Source organism: Thermobia domestica, chromosome 5 (genome assembly GCF_964235325.1).
Source record: "Thermobia domestica chromosome 5, izTheDome1.hap1.1, whole genome shotgun sequence".
In the NCBI taxonomy this organism is placed as follows: Eukaryota; Metazoa; Arthropoda; class Insecta; order Zygentoma; family Lepismatidae; genus Thermobia; species Thermobia domestica.
Genome location: NC_137458.1, coordinates 253905907 through 253928447, shown reverse-complemented (window position 1 = coordinate 253928447; position 22541 = coordinate 253905907).

Sequence of the window (22541 nt, the reverse complement as noted above, 5' to 3'; positions counted from 1 at the left end):
GGAGGCATTATACATCGATATAATGTATTTGCTATATTTTCTTTTAATTAATATTATGGGCAAAAGTGGTATTTCGTATGCTACTAGCTAAAAATTAGAAGAAAAATATTGAGATGTTCTCATGAATAAGGTTGTTATGGAAATGTTTATGTCGCTAGGAAGCAATGATTGTTTATTCGCAGTTAAGACACTCATCTCTATGCTATGGGAAAAGTTTTCATTACCACTTATTTGTCTATAAATACTTATCAATGTATAATTCAAGACGTCGAATATAAACTAGAAGCATTGAATTTGCTGTTGAAATAGAGTGCATTTAAGTGAACAAAGATAGTGTGTAATCCTTGTATAATATGTTGTTTGACCACTTGACTTACTTTATTCATCTACAGTGGAAGCAAACGATTTCCTATGCATTTAGAGGATCTCGCCTGAGATTTGATTTTACAATTGAAGGCCCAAAGCCAATTAAATACTCCTACGTATGAACGATTAAAAAATAAATTTATAGATCTTAGTCGTTCCAAATTACCTGCTTATTGCGTTCAATTTGATTTTTTTAAACACGACATGACGAGAATGAAGTTACTGATGAATATCATTTTAAAGACAATTAAGAGTAATAATAGAAAGAATGCAAAAAGCAACTGAGGAGCAGAAAATTAAATATTTACCTTTACGAATATAGAAAAACGTAATGCAGAAAAAAGTGTTAGAATCATTCGAAACTATGGGAACCTTACAAAACCATCTTCATGCTCTGTAGACACACAGGTTCTCACGAGAAAAAGATAATATGTGGAGGTCTAGCACTCTGTTTATTCCCTTTGTGGACATTTTTTAAACATCTTACCAATACGTATTAAAGATCTGCAACAATTCTCACTGGTTTCTGGTCGGTTTACGCTTCACTGACGCAGAGGAGGAGGAGGGTTGAGTTCTGGAATTCTGTTGTTTTCCATGTTGAATGACAGGTGCCTCGGGGGAATTACCAGTACGATTGGGTGTTTCTTGCAGAGCAGTAGGGGGTGCGGTCACATCTGGTATTTCACTTTCAACACGTTGCCTTCCTTCTTTTTCTAACATTTCTGAAAGTGTGTATTTTCTCCCGTCAATGTATAAATAGCGATAACTAATATAGGAAAGTTTACCTTGATTGCGAGCTTGTGACATAAAATATCGAAGACTTTTCCTCTCATCTCGCACTGCATACGAATAATCTTGTTCTACATAGATATTTGATCCACGCAATTTTTTCTTATTTTGTAGAACTGATTCCTTTTTTCTATCACTTAAGAACTTGCACACTATTGGACGACACCTGCCTGGAAGTTTTCTGCCTGCACCGTGACATCTGAATGTCCTCGTCTGATAAGTCCAGCTGGAAACGATCCCCTAATAAATTACGCACTTTATTTTCAGTGTTGTTCCAATTTTCACTTTCTTCCTCTTCAACGCCATAGAACACTAAATTCTACCTTCGACTACGATTCTCCAGATCATCCAGTTTACTCTGTAGTAATGAATTGTGCTGTTGAAGGTTATTTAGTTCACTTTTCACTAGTACGAGTTCATTTTCCAGTACACATACACGATTCACTAACGTCGTCATGGTTTCCCGTAATTGTCGCACTTCAGACACTAAGAGTTCATTAGAGCCCCGTAGAGAGGTAATCATTTCTTTGATTTCTGTTACATCATTCTTTTGAGAATTAGTTGGTCCCGGATTTTGTTCTACTCCAGAAATGATTAGCAATGTCGCGATTACCAGCACGCTTGAATTTGTGCAGTCGGACGTGTTTTTCTTTAGCTCCGTGGTGCATTCAAGCGTGGAATGGGTATCTCAATAACCCTCTGGAGATGCAGAATAGGTTTGTTCGCCAGTACAGCAATAAAAAGGACAAAAATAAAAGTGCTACATGCCGCCACAAATTCAAGCGTGCTGTATGCCTACGGTTTGGTAATCGCGACATTGCTAATCATTTCTGGAGTAGAACAAAATCCGGGACCAACTAATTCTCAAAAGAATGATGTAACAGAAATCAAAGAAATGATTACCTCTCTACGGGGCTCTAATGAACTCTTAGTGTCTGAAGTGCGACAATTACGGGAAACCATGACGACGTTAGTGAATCGTGTATGTGTACTGGAAAATGAACTCGTACTAGTGAAAAGTGAACTAAATAATCTTCAACAGCACAATTCATTACTACAGAGTAAACTGGATGATCTGGAGAATCGTAGTCGAAGGTAGAATTTAGTGTTCTATGGCGTTGAAGAGGAAGAAAGTGAAAATTGGAACAACACTGAAAATAAAGTGCGTAATTTATTAGGGGATCGTTTCCAGCTGGACTTATCAGACGAGGACATTCAGAGATGTCACGGTGCAGGCAGAAAACTTCCAGGCAGGTGTCGTCCAATAGTGTGCAAGTTCTTAAGTGATAGAAAAAAGGAATCAGTTCTACAAAATAAGAAAAAATTGCGTGGATCAAATATCTATGTAGAACAAGATTATTCGTATGAAGTGCGAGATGAGAGGAAAAGTCTTCGATATTTTATGTCACAAGCTCGCAATCAAGGTAAACTTTCCTATATTAGTTATCGCTATTTATACATTGACGGGAGAAAATACACACTTTCAGAAATGTTAGAAAAAGAAGGAAGGCAACGTGTTGAAAGTGAAATACCAGATGTGACCGCACCCCCTACTGCTCTGCAAGAAACACCCAATCGTACTGGTAATTCCCCCGAGGCACCTGTCATTCAACATGGAAAACAACAGAATTCCAGAACCCAACCCTCCTCCTCCTCTGCGTCAGTGAAGCGTAAACCGACCAGAAACCAGTGAGAATTGTGTTTTCAGGAACTGCAACATGTAAGTAGAACAAAACAATTGATCACCTGTAGCAACCAAAGTAGCATTCCTCCACCAAAAGAAATTTCAGGAAATACTGACTGTAATTCGAGATTCGGATTCTGTAAACATAACATGCATGAACCCTCCTCTCAGAAAGTTAAGTCTCTGAAGCAAATATGTATGTTTTCGGTGTTTTATGAAAATACTTTTGGTTTGCGTTCCAAAGCTCAAGAATTTTATACAAATGTACTCTCAAATAATTATGATGTTATTATAATCACTGAAAGTTTCTTAACCGAAAATCATTTCGATACAGAGTTCTTTGACAATAGATACAAAGTCTTCCGCCAGGATAGAAATCTCGAACTGTTTAATCAATGTAAGGGAGGGGGTGTAATAATAGCAACACACAATAATCATAATATATATCTTGTTAATTCGTATGACTTGTATTTTGAATGTGTTCTTGTCAAACTTGTAATTCACGGTTTTAAATTATTCATATGTGCAGTATACATTCCTCCTGAATCAAGTTTAGTAATATATGAACAATTCTATCAATTTATTGAGACTAATTGCCCAATAGGTAGCAACATTCTCTGCATAGGGGATTTCAATATTCCTGAAATAACAGGTTGTGCTTTCGATTTCTTATCATCAACAACAAATTGTAAAAAATTATATAACTTTATGTCCTTATATGATTTAGCGTCATTTAATAATATTCGTAACAGTAACGGCCGAACTTTAGATTTGGTATTATCAAATATTGATAAGGTTCTCGTTGAAAGAGACTGTCCTCTTGTTACTAAGGAAGACAGACACCATCCCGCAATAAGTGTCTCTATCCCATTAAACGTTACAAAGAAAGAAAACAGAGAAACTAAAGTATCTGGTTTCAACTTTAAGAAGGCTGATTTCAAAAAATTATACGTGGAACTGCACAAAATAAACTGGGGCTGTCTTTCGCAAATGAATGATATCAATAATGTGCTATCCAACTTTTACAACATGATTAATAATGTATTTAGTATGTGTATTCCCCGTAAGAAACATGTTAATGGAAATTATCCAAGCTGGTTCACTTATAGTATAATTAGAAAAATAAAATCCAAATCATATCATCATAAAAAATGGAAAAGTGGAATAACTGCAAGCCTATATCATCGTGAAAAATTTCATGAGTTACGTAAACAGATAAAGACCGACATATCAATTGCGTATAAAACATTCATTCTAGAATCTGAACTTTCTATTCACAATGATCCGGGCCAACTTTGGAGTTTTGTCAAAAGCAAAACCAAGCATATGTCATCAGCCTCCTTTACTTACAATGGGAAAGAACTAAATAAGGACAGTGAGATTGCTCAGGCCTTCGCGCATTACTTTCAATCTGTTTATAACAATGTATCAGCAAAATATGACGTAGACAGTTTTATATCTAACAAGACGGAATGCATTAGCCTATTGGACAACTTTCAACTTGGTGAAATTCAACTGCGAGAAATTGAAGTGGCTATAAAGACACTCAAACCAAAAGCGTCATGTGGACCGGATGGTATTCCTCCGTATGTTGTCAAAGGCTGTATTGATATATTCAAGCATCCGCTCCATACTATATTCAATATGTCCATAAGAACAGGCACTTTTCCAGACTTATGGAAAGAAAGTTTAGTGTGTCCAGTGCCAAAGTCTGGAAATAAAAGCGAAATACAAAACTTTAGACCTATAGCTATATTATCTCCTTTTGCCAAAATTCTTGAGAGTATTTTATATACACGAATTCTGAATCACGCTAAGCCAATTATATCTATACATCAACATGGTTTCTTACACAATAGGTCTACTGCAACAAACCTAGCAGTTGTAACAAATTTTATAGCAACGGAGTTAGACAAAGGCGGCCAGGTAGACGTTATTTATACCGATTTCAGTAAGGCATTCGATGTCGTGGATCATGATGTTCTAATGGCGAAATTAACAAGCCTAAATTTTTCAAAGTCGGCAATAGAATATATTGTATCGTATTTATGTAACCGGAAACAATCTATTCTATACAAGGGGCATGTCACCGAAAAGTTTGTTACTCTGTCTGGGGTTCCTCAAGGATCTCATCTGGGTCCTCTGCTATTTCTCCTACTTATTAATGAAATTCCACTTTTTATTGAAAACTCTGAGATTCTCCTATTCGCTGATGATCTCAAATATATTCTAGAATTAATTCAACTGAAGACTGCACACAACTACAACAAGACCTACAGCGAGTCCAAACATGGTGCGATGACAACAAATTAGTAATAAATGTATCCAAGTGTAAATCTCTGTCTTTTACGAGAAAAAGAAATCCTATCACTTTTGACTATACACTGAAAAAAACTAAATTGTCTAAACCAAGTACTGTCAAAGATTTAGGCGTTATTTTTGATCCTGAACTAAATTTTAATCAACACATAGATATGATAACAAACAGCGCATATAGAAACTTAGGTTTAATTTACAGAATAGGGCAAGATTTCTCCAGTGAGACAACGTTTAAAACACTTTATTTTACATATGTTAGATCAAAATTAGAATATTGTTCTACAATATGGACCCCCAATAATAAAAAATACTCTCAAGAAATAGAAAACATCCAAACAAAATTCTTGAAAATGCTTACATACAAAAACACTAATTATTATCCCAAATATATTTCCTACAATGATCTAGTAAACAACTTTAATTTTGAAACTCTAGAAAAAAGAAGATGGATGTTGGACTTGTTATTCTTATACAAGTTATTAAACAATAAGATTGACTGTATGGAGTTTGTCTCGAAAATATCATTACGGATTCCCACTTGCAAAACCAGAGTAGAAAATACAGGGACATTTTATTGTGCAAAAGCCAGGAGCAATATATTATATAAATCCCCTATGTGGAGGCTGTGTAAATTATACAATGATATTGTAAATAAGCTTGATAAAGTGGATGTATTTAGTCTTTCACAAAACAGGTTCAGATCATATGTGAAACAAGAAATTTTCTGTAGTAATAGTTAAGAAATTTATATATGTAACGTTTGCTGTATGTACACAACACTGTAATTGGGTATTAAGCCTGTTGTGTTGTATATTAAATAAATAAAATTAAAAAAAATCATCCTGATGTTATTATCTCCTTTTTACCTATATATTGTCAACTATCAAACCATACGCCAGGGCGCAAAATTTCGAAGTCAGACACACTCGCCAATCTAGAAACGAGGGAGGCCAGTATCTCCCACGTACAAATTATGAGAGGACCTCCCCCTGGGGCCTTTGCTTTAACAAAGTAAGAGATTACATCAGGGAATAAAATTTTAAAACCAGACAGATTCATTATAATCAATTTCGAATTGGAGAGTTCATATAAATGTTAAAAGATATTACATTACTTAATCCTTATCCGGGCAACCGGGGCCTCCCAGGCCCAGTAGCTTCATTTTTCTAAAATTTCTCAATAACCATACATATTTCGAAGACATAAAATACTGAATTCTTCTATCTTTCGTCGAAGTTAAAATCATGAACATATCGAGTTGGTAAAGTTTTTGTTTTAATTTGAAAATCTTTTCCTCACGTAACCGGGCAAGCGGGGCCTAGGAGGACCCGTAAAACTTTAGTGAAATTCCTGTCAAATATTAGATCAAATTGTCACATAATTGCATATTGAACACGTGACTATTGTAACCTTTAGTCGCAACAGTATGCGGCAACAGACATTGAATTTTGAGTGTTCTGCAATTAAAATATATACTGGGCACACAGGGCCCGGTTGCCCGTTTACGTTACAAAATTTCTCGACCGGATTTGCTATTCTGCTTGGTCGGCTTACAAAAGCGTGACACGAAGTTTCGCTACTTGACAAAAATATAAACCGGTACATTCTAGACTAGTCTGAACAGTAAGCGACAATAGGCATTGATTTTGTGTATTCTGCACTTAAAATATATACTGGGCCTCACAGGCCCCGGTTGCCCGTTTACGTTACAAAAATGTCTTGCCCGGATAAGGGTTAAGATTACTCATTTGTGTAAGGCTCTCTCTCTCTCTGTACTGAATTACCAGTTGTGGATTAGAGTTTTGGGATCAAAGTCTTTAAGTGAATGGTCATTTACGAAAATTGTCAGCAAATCATCCACTACGTCAGTCTTCAGTGAAGTCAGTAGGCGTTCTTAACTCTGTTGAGACTACTGAAACCTTTCTCACATGAATCAGTACTCATAGGTAATACTACACAAAATGTGACAATTGGAAGCAAATTTGGGAATCTCGTAATGAAGTTTTTACTGTAAATCTTCTTCAGTTTCTGATTCAGTGTTAATGAGGGTGGGATAGGAGAGGCGAATTATAACCTTGTAAACACTTCTTTCTTTGTATGTTGTGAAGACATCACTTCCGTGATTTCCCTCACTCAGTGACAATTATTTTCGTGCGAAACAGAAACTGCCCAGTCCTGCGAGTTTAGGCAGAAACCATTCCTACTGAACACTGGTCGCCAGTTCTAGATTTCTGGTCGCCGGTGTCAATCTGGCGAACGAAAATTTTGCACATTGCCAAACACTATGTATCCAAAGTCCTAGTTGGCTAACTTATGAAAATTTTAAAAACTTCCGACAAGCAAAATTTATACAATTGCTTTTTTCCGCACCCCCGCTTAATAGTGCTCCTCAGAATGAAACACCGACATAAAAACAATATGCGTCAAAGTTCCTTGCAACCTCTACCAAATCTAACCGAGCTACGACTAAAGCATATCGGATATTGGCAGGTGTGAAAATCAAATGCCAGAGCTTTCCTTGCTAGTAGCACAATGCGATAGAGATGCGAAGTTTAGAAGAAATATATTTGCGGGAGTGATAATGACCAGTAAAGAAAAGTAAATTAGGCAAAATCAACAATGAGAATGGAAGGAATAATAAAAATAAACGATTCGAAGGGAAAAATAATCAATAAAATTCAAAAAAAGTAAAAGGTGTTGATGAGCGTCTCAGTCTCAATAAAGATCACGGATCTATTTCCTGTTTGAAAATAATAAACAAGAAAACGAGTAACCGAGCCACAGAATAAACCACCCATTCTACGGGCCACTAGAAAAAAAAGGTTAAATAATCTATTAAACGGAATGTGGAAGCCCAAACCACTAATGCATTATGATCAGTTAATAAAAGAAATAAGCTCGAAATTCGCAGTTCGTTCCTCAAATGTAACGTTATATGATGGAAGCGATTGCGTAAATTTATGTACTGATAAGATTAATATAATTGTTAATTTAGCAGTGCGTAAAAACGTTTTATTAATACTTATAGATACATGTTCTTATCTGTCTTTATGGCCGAAGAACGATTAACCACCCAATGCTATATTGAAACAATTTTCCAATAATATTGAAGAAATTGAAAATACAATAGTCATGATTAAGCTTTAATCATATTTCGAATTAGAAAATACTTATTTTTTGAACGGAATTTTATTTTTATGTTGTTTTCAAAACGAAAAATAGTACAATATTAATTATTTGAGAATTATATGGCACGCTACAATAAATATCTGTACTACACACACATGCAAAATTCATTGTCGTCTAAAAATAAAATATTATTTTAGCACAAAGAGTAAAGTAATTATACGGAATTAAAGCACGACATGAATGTACGTAAATACTTAAAATTAGCTGATCTGGAACGGATCTAAAATAGTCTTCATAAATAATCTTCATCCGGCAATTTACTACTTTCCTTGTTTATAGAATATTGCAGGATCAATGAACAAATCTTTATATTTCTCAAAGTAAAACACTAATTAATTGCAATTAAGTTTATTCGTCTGTGTGAATGTCTATTGGAAAATAACAAAATGCAAATGTGTGTAAAAAATAGTTTCAATCAAAATTTATGAACACAATTCATATTCAGAAGAGTTCAAAATAGTATTTACTATCATCTGAATTAAGTTTAGTATATTCACATTTGATGAAAGTGTTAGAAGTCTAAAATCATATATAGGTAATAATAATAATAATAATAATAATAATAATAATAATAATAATAATAATAATATATATATATATATATATATATATATATATATATATATATATATATATATATATCCGTATCAAATTGAGTAAACATATTAATACAATCAGAAAGAAATGATTTACGTCTTCGTTTTGCTTTTTACCTCCTCCTGCATATTACATGAATTTTCAGAAGGCAATACAAAGTATATAAGAACATTTCTTTTAGAACCTGGAAGACAATGGAGAATGGAAATAAAGTATTATTTATACGCTTAAAGTCAATTCCTATTAGAAATTGCTTTCGTCGAAACTTGTTTCAATATCCATTTTCTTAATACAATAAATCATTCATTTAGTTGTGTTATTGTTATATGTTAAGCATTAAGTATTGTATTACAAATGTTTTCTTAACATATGCATATGCAATTTAGTAACAAAACAATTGAATTAATTGCTTCTTTAGGGATATATACTGAAGCTGTAGAATTAGTATTGTTTTGGTTCAAATAAGTGAGAAATGGTTTCTATGATTATCTCTCAGAAAACTAGAAAGATTGTTCCTGCTATCATTAATAAAAGCCTATTTACTTAACTGCATTGTTTTGTTATTTTTCGGGTTATTTATTTTTGGCAATTAAATGATTTATTCAGATATTTTGTAATTAAATGATCAGTTGCGTATAATGTAATATACCTTAATCCAAGAGATCAAACTGAAATATACACTGTATCTACAGTTCTATTACACAAACTACAAAACGATTTTCTACCGATCTCCCTATATTTTTACTTGAACACGCAGCCAAAATCTAATTTGCGTGGAGAAAAGGAGAGACACAACACAGAACCGTATATTCCAGAAACTAACCGAATAGCAGTAAAAGCCGCAATAAAGAAATTAAAGGAACAAAAATCTCCGGATGCAGGCGAAATACCGGCTGAGTTAATTTTAGATGGAGAAAAAAAATTGTGGAACGAAATACACAAACTCATTCTCCTTATGAGGAAAAAATTGCCACAAGAGTGGAAAGAATCAATCAATGTTCCAATTCATAAGAAAGGCGACAAAACTGAATGTAATAATTACCGAGACATTTCTCTTAAATAACATATTATAAAATCCTTTCAAATATTCTATTAGCAAGACTGACCCCATGCGCAGATGAAATTATTGGAGCTTATCAGTGCGGATCTAGACGAAATCGATCAATTATCAACCATATATATACCATTCGACAAATAGTCGAAAAGAAGTGGAAATACAGTAGCCCGGTACATCAACTATTTATTGATTTTTAGTAAGCCTACGACTAGGTTAGAAGAGAAACATTATCAACATTCTTACAGAATTTGGAATACTGAGAACGCTAATTAGATTAATCCTGGTATGTTTATGTGAATTCTAAAATTAAGTCCGAGTAGGAAAATTTTTGTCCACGAGCTTTCACTTCGAAAATAGCCTGCAACAAAGAGATGCGTTGTCGCCATTATTATTCAGCTTTGTTCTTGAATATACTATAAGGAAAATCAAAGATAGCATCCAGGGCCTAGACTTGAACGGTATTCACCAGGTTATGGCATATGTTGATGATGTAAATTTAATAGTTGATGATAGGAGAACAATAGAAACAAATACAGAGATCTTATTAAACGCTTGCAGGGAAATGGACTAAATGCAGAGAAAAGTAAATGCATGGAAGTGCGTTGACCGTAATACGGCAAATTATAGAGGCGTTAAAATATTAAATAATACTTTCGATGAAGTGGATACTTTGAAATATCTAGGATCAATATTAACAGACGAAAATCATATTCGCGAAGAAATTAAATGTCGACTAAAACCATATATTCGTTTGAAAATCTCTTCGGTTGAAAATCTCTTGTCGTCGCGAATTCTGTTAACTAATTTGAAGTTTAAAATATAAAAAGCTATAATCATGCCTGTTGTTCTGTATGGTTGCGAAAAATGGTCGCTTAAAGAACATAGACTGAAAGTATTTGAGAACAAGATCCTGAGACGAATATTCGGACCCAAGAGGAACGGGAGTAAGAAAAGTCGGAAACTTCATAACGAGGAACTACATAATTTATACGGTTTGCCCAACATTGTTAGAGTCATCAATTCTAAGAAGCTTAAGTAGGCAGGTCATGTAGCTAGAACGGAAGAAAGTAGTGACACTTTCAAAGTCTTAACTGGAAGACCAATCGGAAAATAACCATTAGGAAGACCTAGGCCCAGATGAAAGGACATTATTAAGATGGGTCTCGCAGAGAGAGAAATACAAAGTAGAAACTGAATCCAACTGATTAAGAATAGAAGTCAGTGCAGAGCTTTTGTGAACGCGGCATTGAACCTCCAGGTTCCATAGGCCATAGAGTTGGTTAGTTAGTTACCAAACCATTTATTTAGGGTTAGCACGTTAGTTAAGAAATATGATACGTAAAATAATTTATTTTTATTTGTAAGTGACACTGTATATATTATTCATAGAAATGTATTTCTTACTAACGAATTACAAATTACCAGAAGAGACGCTTAAACCATAAATGTTTTTCCTGTGTGACATAATTTAATTGATTTATGGATTTGTTCTCTGAATAGGCAGTAATTTAAGCAATTGTATTCATTTTTGTATTAAGGAATTGCTTGTTAAAAGAACAAAGATAAATTGTTAGAAGTATTTAAAATGGTTATACAAATTTTATATTTCCAATCAATATTCTGATCTGGAGAATATATATTATCGTTAATTTACATGTTAGGTATTAGTGTGAACTTACGAGTACGATACAAGAAATGAATTCGCACTATGATAAAATCATGCTAACATGGATAAATGAACCGTTAAACGTTAATAATATAGCAAACAAATTGACATATGAAATACGGCGATTCTGCATATAGATTTCACTATTTAGAAAGGCAAAGAACCATTCGATTAAACAACTTCGTTAAGAAGAAAGTTCTATAAAGGCGCATTGAATGATGGAGTTAATACACATTCATTTAACAAGGACCAGTAACGGCAGCCTAATTACCAATTTTCAACATTGATTGTTCGCTGTTGTCGTTACATCGGTGGGTATTAATTTTTTGCACTGGTGTAACAAAAATGGTGTGTTAACAAACGTTTTATATTGCAAACAAGTTGAATTGCGATCAAATCTCCACTGCTCTCTCAATACATGTTGAAGCACTTATGTAAGCCATTAAATTTCTAATATCCATAACTAAAACTCCTCATTTGTTAAGAATATTGGTTTAGCAAAGTAAATATGGTGTGAATCAGATAGACAAAACTGTCCTATACTGCATAAATTGCATTATAATGATATCACAAACTACTGCAGCTAGTATTACTATATGATATTTATTACTAGTATTATGGTAGTTCTTTATTTCCTGTTTGAGCAAGCCTTCAGTCGGTATATTTGACATCTCTACTAAATTGCAAACTACGTTTTATGTTTTCTGTAATGTATCATGATATTATTTTGTATTCTAAAAATTGTAAAAAAAATTTACGTTAGTTTAAGTACTACAATCTTATTTCCAAGTTTTTGTACTTTTTTCAGTGTATCTTCTTAGCTGAGAATACTCGAGTACTCGGAACCATGTATTAATCGTCTATACTACATTTCAGTTTATCTTCCATAAGTCACGTCCGTTTAATAACCAAGAGGATGCATTTTGTAGATATAGTTTTAGCAACTGTAAAGAAAAGAATATTGGTGTTCTGCTAAAAAGGCTGCATAATACCAGTCAGACGTAGACTAGTCGATTTAATCACGACCATTCGAACAGTTTACTTGAAAAAACATATATCATAGTAGTAGAGGCACCAGACATGTGCCACTATTTAAGACACGTCTGATCACATTACAAAAAATCGTATTTTCAAGAACATATCTGGGGTAGTATACAATCAGTGCTTTCCATTAATACATTTCATTTTATTGTATAGTTTTCTGTGTTGCTAGGTTTTAAATGATGAGCTTCTTATAATCATACATATCGTTTTCACAGTTAAGTGTACTATTCGTAAACTGGATTACATTTTAAAATTATATTTCGATAAAAGGGGAAATTCTGTGTAGATCCGAGAGACCACACGTGATATGAATGGACAAAATATATTAGCAAAATAACCGCCAAAGAATGCTGTTTTGTTTTCGCACTGAAAATTATATCTAGGATAATCGCCAGTGTTCTACTGATCACAGCATAATGTCAATAGATTCTCTTTAAAGTTAAGCAATACTGGCATATAAACATTCATGACATTATTGAGAAACCTATAAATCCATCATTAAATATTTTACCCTATTTGGTGAAGCCTGTACTACAAGAAAATTCAGTGCCACATTTGTCTCAAGAACCGTTACGTCATTGAATTTCTATTAGTCATATAATCAGAAACGTAAATGAACTTCCAGTATTTCAGAAAAATATGCTATGCGTTTGAGTAGTTGATGGCATGGTACTTTACGAGCTCCTACTATCCGGGAGAATGATAAACTAAAATTTCACTGTCTACAATTAGCGAAGTGCAATTAGTAATGAAAATATCTGTCTGGATCTTATTAATGGAAAGGGTGTCTATATATATATATATATATATATATATATATATATATATATATATATATATATAGATAGATAGATAGATAGATAGATAGATAGATAACAATCTGGCAATATTTTCATTACCTCAGCACAGAATGTAAATAGCATTCTAAAGAAATTACAATAAGCGAAATATAAGCCAAATATTGCTAAAGTTACGAATGAGTTTTCACAAGCTTGAACAAGTTGATTTTCTTAGACATAAAATTTTAAGTTCCTGTATTCTTCCATCACTGCTTTAATTCTTATCCAATATTATATCGCATTGAGGTATAAAATATTACACATTCTCTTTTTCTAACAAAATAAAAAATAAGACGTTATTTTCTGGTTTGATTGTAGGCTTACCTCAATTTTTCATAATAAATTAAAACAAAAATGACAATGAAATGAAATGAAATCTTTAAGTTTTACGTCCCACGGTTATGCCGGTTAGGCTAAAGGAGACGGTGATTATGAGAAATGGTGGAATGAAATGGTGGAATGAAGAAAGTGGGAGGAAACGGGAGAACCCCGAGAAAACCCACGCACACGGTGTTTGTCCACCACAAAGTTCACTTGGCGGGGGCTGGGATCGACCCCGGGACCCCAAGCACCAGAGGTGAACGCTCTACCGCTGAGCCACCGCGGCCCGCTAAATTAAAACAAGTAAGATCTACAATTTAATCTAGAATGTGCCTCATCGATTCTAGAAGAAGGATGCAGATAAACATAATATTGCGACATGAAGGAAAAAGTCCATATCACACGTGTAAAACTAAACAATATTTTTATAGCGTCATTTCAACTCATTAATATTTTACAAACTTTAGAAAGAATTGACAATATTCAGGTCTCACATTTGATGGTAGCAGTGAAAGCAGATATTTCCAGAGAGCTCATCTAAATATAATTATAGATATATAGTTCTCGGCATGGAAGCTTTCTGTACATTTTAATGGGAAAATCTTATCGTCAACACTATAATACATTTACAATTAAGTAGTGAGTGTCTGCGTGGATTATTTGAGTGTATTATTATTATTATTATTATTATTATTATTATTATTATTATTATTATTATTATTGGTTGCAGGCATCTCAATATTAATACTTTTGTAATGTTATTCCACAAACTGAAACAAAAAGAAATGAATCATGTACGAGATGGAGCAAACGCGTTTGGATTTAAGCTTTTGAAAGTAAGTAGAAAGCATCAAAAACATACTGTACTTGTCTTAAAATATTTCATCATGATAGCTTTAAACGTATTGATATGTAATTTATGTAATGATTTCTTCTTAAATAAACCCTACAGATTGAGTAAATTGTATTTATTAAACAATAAATCGTGCTATTTATAACAATTGTTCGTATAACTGTATCGCTTGGTCTTTAAACAGATATAGGATTATTCATATAAAACTACATATATCTTGTCAAAGATTATTCAAACTGTTGTCATGTTCTTGAAATTTATTGTAGCATGTGTCGCGGTTACTCAGTGGTAGGACGTTCAGCTCTTGGTCATGGAGACCTTGATTCGATTCCAGCTTGCGCTCCGTGAACACTTGGTTGGCAAACATCATGTGCGTGAATATTCTTGCGGTTCTCCCCTTTCCTCCCACTTTTTTCATTCCAAAATTTAATTCATTTCTCATCCTCATCATCTCCTTTAGCCTAGCCGACATAAACATCGAACGTAAAACATAAAGGTTTAACTTCATTCTGATTTTATAGTCGTATGATATCCTGACACTACTGCAACACAATATTCAAAAAATATATGATATTTCAACCACTATAAAACGCAATAAACTATTGAACAATATGAAAATCGTAAATGTATTATGAATATTTTTTTATCCTGAGTCCTTAGTTTTATCCCCGGCCAAATAAGGTTATGGTGGACAACACTGTTTCCGTGGTTTTGCCGGGACGCTCCGATCTCCTCAAGTATTATTGTTCCATCAATTCTTCCCTTATTATTCAAATGTCGTAACCATTCTTTTCTCTTTATTAAATTGCTCTAATCGTAAGACGTTAAAATGAAAGATTTATTTTCTCCAAATACCTCGTTGACACCTTATTTTTACTGATATATAGGATATCTGTTTCTTTTTATCAAGATTCAATGTGTAACGTAACCCTTATCCGGTCAAGATATTTTTGTAACATAGATGGTTAACCGAGACCTGTCAGTATACTTTTAAAGTGCAGGACACGGAAAATTCAATACCTATTGTCACGTACGGTTCGGACTAATCTAGAATATATTTTTTGATAACTCATGGTATACTTATTTCTAATTTTATTATTTACAATGCAAAATATGTATGTAGAGGTAAAGTTATATATCTACAATAATATTTTTTCTTCCTTTCGACATCTTGCACATTTTACTTGTTTTTTAAATCAACTTTCAAGTGTTCCTATTCACACGAATATCTTGTTTCCAGATAGAGGGATTCCTTAGTCTCTTTTACTTTTTCTACAAATTACGGTTGTCTTGGTGTTTTCTTTGCACACAGGTTTATTGCAAACATCGCAAATCTGCTTTTGTTTGCGACTTTTAGACCGAGTACAAATGTGGCATCTATTCCTCTTCTTAGTATACGCATTTGATGATAGTGATAGTTCTATTTTAGTCGAGACTTGCTTTATACTTGTGAGAACTGTATTTTGCAGACCCTTAGAAGATATTCTCTGGATATGATCTAGCACAAGGCTTTCTGCGACATCAACTGGGAAGAGTCTTTTTATATTATGAGAACCAATCTTTCACTCGGGGTGCGTACTTGTCCACACAGCATAAGCCGCCACGGAACTGACGTCTGAAAAATTCATAAGAAATGCAAAAGGCCATCGATTAGTTCGCCTTTTTGACATATATACATGCATATCCAGCCATAAAAGTAATTCCCCCCCCCTAAGCGCTCTAATTCCATTACTTGAGGTCCAAGTGTTTTTCACTTCTGCGAACGCCTAGACAGATGCAACCCAAATTACACGTAACTTTCCAAACGCACTGACAGCAGTTGGTAGCACAGAGTGAAGTCTTTATGCAAGTAAAATTTGAGTAGATGACGCACGAAACATTTCTCCATTCTGAGATCAATATCTCTGGTAAACAGCGTGTTGTCCAATGAACATCATATGTTAATCTCAATATTGGTGTGTATGTAATGTATTTTTTCATTATATACTGTATAATCAAAGAAATAAAAACACTGATCGCACATGAATCAGAAATAGCTTGAAAGTAGCTGAAAATATCAAATCTAGAACAACTGCTGGAAATAACTTTGTAAATGATTGCCTCCATTGAGAGACCTTCCCCAATTCTCCTCATTCCAACATTTTTTACTTTCTATTGAAGAGAGGATCTTGCTTATCACACTAAGTATGCATTGAAATAGAAATTGTAAAAAAAAAAAAACTTGAAAAAGCTTCAGCCTGGTCAGGGCTCGAACCTGGGTCCACCAAATACAAGTTCAATGCGCTAGCCACTCGCCAACCGCGCCATTTAAACTTGCACCCAAACTAATACCCAGTTAAAATCGTTTCACGGAAAAATATAAACAAGATACTCAAATATCACAAAAACAAACAAATATAAACAAAATGTTAATAAAAATATAAATAAGGAAATATACGCAACTTGTATGCGTGTTTTAATGACTCAGTCGAAATTTCCTTGTTTAACTGAAAAGCAAGTTATATAGACGTTCCAAAAGGAGGAAAATTTCACGAAACGTTCTTCAAGTTGAGGCTACGCCATCGGTGTAGCCATAACTTGTGAGGACAGGGGGCACCTGCCCCCCAGAGATGCTGCTAACTGTTTGAGGGGACCCATTTTGAGACAAAATTTTCTTACTCCATATACGATAGGAACATAAAATTAGAAATGAAGCATCAAATAGGGTCGCTGCATTACATAAACAAAAGTTCACACAAGAGATAAATAGAACATAAATGAGTCTTGGTACCATTTCAGTAAAAGATGTCTACTATTTGTGTCTGTCCAAATAATATTTATTCGTATGGCTTTGAGATTTACCAATATTATCCCCTTATTAATTCTGTCATGTATGGAATTGGACGAGGGAGTAACTATCGGAACCGCAGGCCTTGCCGTGCTGGAGGGCTCACAGGCCCCAGGAGGCCCATAAAAGTTAAGAGAAAGCTGGAAAGAGGGGACCAAAGAATCAGAACTATTTCTAGGGGGACCAAATAAGGTTAATGCTTGCCACTCCTCAGAAAATATCTAAGTTACCGCTCTGGAATCGGTTGCAGGAATTGTCCCGATTTACATTACGTTTCGTCTTTTACAAAATTTATAATTTTCAAAGAAGAAAAGACGACAGAAATTATCTTCACATTCTTTAAATTCCATCAACACGTGTAGAAACAGAAAGTTCTATGTTTATGTTCTATAACTATTAGTTCATTTTCTTATGTTCATATCAGGAATTTGTGGAAAATTGAGGGCACATGATCATGAGGCGCAAACCAACTAGGGGTTCGAATTCCTCTGAAGAGCAAGGTCGGAATTTTAACTGTTCTCAGTTGTTTTTGTTCGTGTTCCTGTAATATTTGGAATACGTCGAAAGGACATGAAGTGCAAGTGGAACCAATACTCCGGTTGGGGCAATTTGTTTAAAAGAAATTGTGAAAGCAGGAAACTCCCATTGCAGTTATCTGGGTTTCAAATCTCGTCGTAAAAATTATTATTTTTTCTGAATCAGAAGATAATGTTTATGTAATTGGTGTTGTAATTAAGTCATTTCCTTATTATTATTATTATTATTATTATTATTATTATTATTATTATTATTATTATTATTATTATTATTATTATTATTATTATTATTATTACCAGAGAAGGAAAGGAAAGGTAACATAGTCGAAGGTTTCCATTGAATCAGAAAAGATACAGAGTATGAGAGATGTTTCTTAGGTTTACAATGAACGCAATAATATCATTACGTTTAAATTTACAGATAGAATTATCATTTTATGACGACAAGTAATGGAATATAGATTTGTTAGCTGATAACAGTAATGCATATTTTCGCCCTTCTTCTAGGTAGAAAGGTGATGTGACATCTTACATAGGATCATTCCCGTGACTAGCGCTGTAAGTTCGACCACAAATTGCAATTTGTGGACATCTACGAACTATTCCTTGGAACTCATTTTTTACCCATACTACAGCAGTAAAGACGTGGATTTCACACCGTCAACAGACACATGAAATTTTCTGTCAGTAAGGTATGAACGTAGTAAATGTAGAAGAGGATCTGGAAAACCTTGGGTGTATAGCTTATATAATAGTCCTGCTAAATATACTTTATCAAAGGCTTTTGACACATCAAAGTATACTCCAAGGGTGTGTTGTTTCGTGTTGAAAGCCGTTGTTAAATGATCCACTACTCGTACGAGCTGCATTCTATGCTATGTTGAGCACGAAACCCAAACTGATGGGAAGGTAGAAGGTCTATTATTTAAGTGATGTTTCAGCCTCCAGAGAAATACACGTTCGAAGAGTTTGCTCAAGTGCGATAGAAGACTTATCGGCCTGTAGTTTTCGGGAGCAGTGGACTCTTGCCAGGTTTGGGGATTGTGATGACACGAGCTTCCTTCCAGGTCTTGGGAAAGTAGCATAACTGAAAGATGGCATTAAATAAGTAAGTTAATGGCCAGTAGCTTTCTAGTTGGATGTTTGAGAATCTCGGATAGAATCCCATCAGGCCTAGATGCTGTCTTTGCCTGCAGACACTTTATATGTCGTTCTATTTCCCGAGGTGTTACCAAGGTGATGCCATGTGTAGGGTTTTGTGTACTTATGCTATATAATGTGGTTCGGATGTGCTGTTTCAGATAGGGATCGAGGCGTTCTCTATTGGGCTGGAACTGTTTTTCAGAAAGTCAGCAAAAATGTCCTCTTGCGACTGAGGATCTTGAGTCAGTCCTTGAGGTCCTTGTAGGACTCTAGCTTTGGAAGCATTTATGGCACGTTGGAATGATTTGGAGTACGTCCAAATTTTACGGTCATTTAGTGTGACATTTAGAAAAGTATCTTCACAATATTGTTGATTCTGTTGTGTAGTGAGCATCTTGAGCTTCATACAAAGTTTGTTCCACAAAGTCTTATATGCGGGATGTAGTGTGCGCTGCCATCGAGTCTAGCCCAACGTTACAGATGAAGATAAAGTTGTAAATGAAAACTGTCGCATTGTCTGGTTTGCGTTGGAGAGATTATGGTAGTGGTGCTCGCTACCTCTTCTGTACGAAGTGCTAGCGTGATGCCAAAGACCGCTTGATCGATGTCCGCAATGGCGGCAGGCATCATTCGTAGATCGATCATGGTGTTTAGTTCTTGTTTAAATACGTCCCAGTCAGTTTCTATTTGCTTGAAGATGGGGGCAGAATGGGCGATGCTGCAGTGGGAGACGTGAAAAATGACTGGATCGTGATCAGAATCTAAATCTGAAATGACATAAGGATGGACTGTAAAGGATACGTCTTTGCGAAGAGCTACGTCAAGCACATCGGGTTGTCCGCCGCATTTTGGATGATGAGTTGTGTCTGGTGGAGCACATATGATGAACTTGGACGTGAGTAGATATTGATGTAAAGCATCTCCAGCAGTGTTTAGAGTAATGGAGTTCCATTCTCCATGTTTAGCATTAAGATCTCCAGCTAAGATGACTTTGGACCCTAAGTTTGTAATGACATCGAAGTCTGTGGGCTTTAGTTGTGTAGCCGGGGACCTGTACCCGTTGACCAATATTAATGGAACGTCTGACGTTATTAGCTCAACACCAAGTGCCTCCAAAGTTAGTAAGGGTGGTATTGTAATTGACCTGATGGGGAATGCCTTTTTGATTATCAGTAGTAATCCTCCCTTCTGTCTGCCCACTCTATCCTGTCGAAACACAATGTAATCCGCCAAGTAGTGATCCGAGCAGAAAAGTGTGTTTCTTGAATAAACATGATATCAACTCTATGGTGTGTGAGAAATCTAAGAAGAATTTGTTTCTGCCCCTCGAGACCATCTGCATTCCACGTAGCAAGGACAAGTGTGTGATGCAATACGCTGTATTTAGAAACAGCCATCGTGACCATTTCCGCTCTTGTTTCTATTACTGCTGCAGTCTTGGAAGCTGAGTCTGCTGCTTCGCGGAAACGGGTAATACCACGTTTAATATATGTTATTATTTTGCGTAATTCTAAACCCTTGAGACATGAAAGAACGAACATTATGTCTAAGTCTTCTTTCGGGCCCTCCTGTTGTTCGACAGAAGCTGATTGGATGTGGGGAGAAGTGGGAGCTTCAGCGTCTTCATTGTCCGAAGCCATAGGTTGGAGATTAACAACAGTGGGGATAGAAATCGTCTCTTCTGATGGTTTGTTGAAAGTTTTCTTAGTCTTATTTGAAAGTTTCCTCGGCTGTTGGACCGGCAATTTAAGAGCCTCAGAATAGGATTTAAAGACTGGACAGCCACGGTAATTTGCCGGGTGATCTCCCTGACAGTTGTGGGGCGCAAGTGGCGGGTGTGGAGGAGTCTGCTTTACTGCAGGATTGGGTGAAAGGAAATTGGGCACATTTGAGACAGCGCGGGTGAGCTTGGCAGGTGTCTTGTGAATCCCAATCCGGAATGATGAAACTTGTCTATATGTCACATATTATTTTTTGTGACAGATATTAGGCAATTAACCGAAGGAAAGACGAATTAAAAACAAAGCCATATAATTTGTTTAATAAGACATCATGATTTATTTTATCAAATGCTTTGGTGAAGTCAAAATATACGCTATCTATAAATTTTTGGAGAACGAAAGCTTCATATATATATATATATATATATATATATATATATATATATATATATATATATATATATATATATATATATATATATATATATATATATATTGAGTAAAATTTATAAGGTTGGTAATTGTCGACCTATCTGATATAAGACCATCTTGCATATATTATGAGTTCAAATATTTTTGCTGGCTTACAAATAATGGAAACAGGTCTATAATTTTCAATCACCGTATAATTTCCTTTTTTTAAATATAGGTGTAATTCTGGATATCTTCCATATATTCAGAAATGACTTTTTCTTAATAATCAAATTGTATATGTAACATAAGGGTTATCTAAGAATATCCACACATGCATTAAGCATACAAGGAGGAATACCATCAATACTGCAGAATTTCCTTGGTTCAAGTTCTTTATTGCTGCTTGGTATTCATCGACTTTAATTAATTAATTTTAAAGTAAGTACCTTATTTGTATGCATATTATTATAATTGTCATCATAGTTATAACTAGCTTTAACATTTAAAAACAGAGACTTAAAATAATTGGCAAATTCATTAGCTATTGTTTTATTATCTGCTAATTTGTTTGCATTCACAGTCATAAGTTCCGGTCATGACTTTTTATTTTTACTGTATTTAATACAGTTCCAAAACGTGCAAACATCATTTGTAATATAAATCTCTGAATTCTCTACAAATATTTTGTATGCTTTGGAGCTCATGTCTTTAATTTTTTTTTCTTACGTCTTTAAATTTTCTTAAGTTAAGAACTGAATTCTTTTTTGTGCTTTCTATGATACTCCTTTAATTTTATGATCCTAATTTTATCATTAGAAAAACACCAGGGATATAAATTAGAGGAACAAAAATTCTTTTTTGGAACTTTTTTCGAAAGTATTATATATGGTTGGTTGTATTGAAAATATCCACCGCTTCATATACATCATCTATATTTTCTAAAATTGACCAATTAACACCTGTACATAATATACAAATTTCATAAAAATTAGCTTTTTTTAAAAAAATTAAAATTCCAGTTTTGTTTTATTAACATTTTTAAACTACTATATTCATTATTTTATTGTGAAGAACAGCGTAAAGACAATTTTCTTCATTGTACAGTTGTATACCTGGTAAATTAGTTATTATTAAGTCAAGAGTCCGATTGTTACAATTCTGAATATTATTTATAGA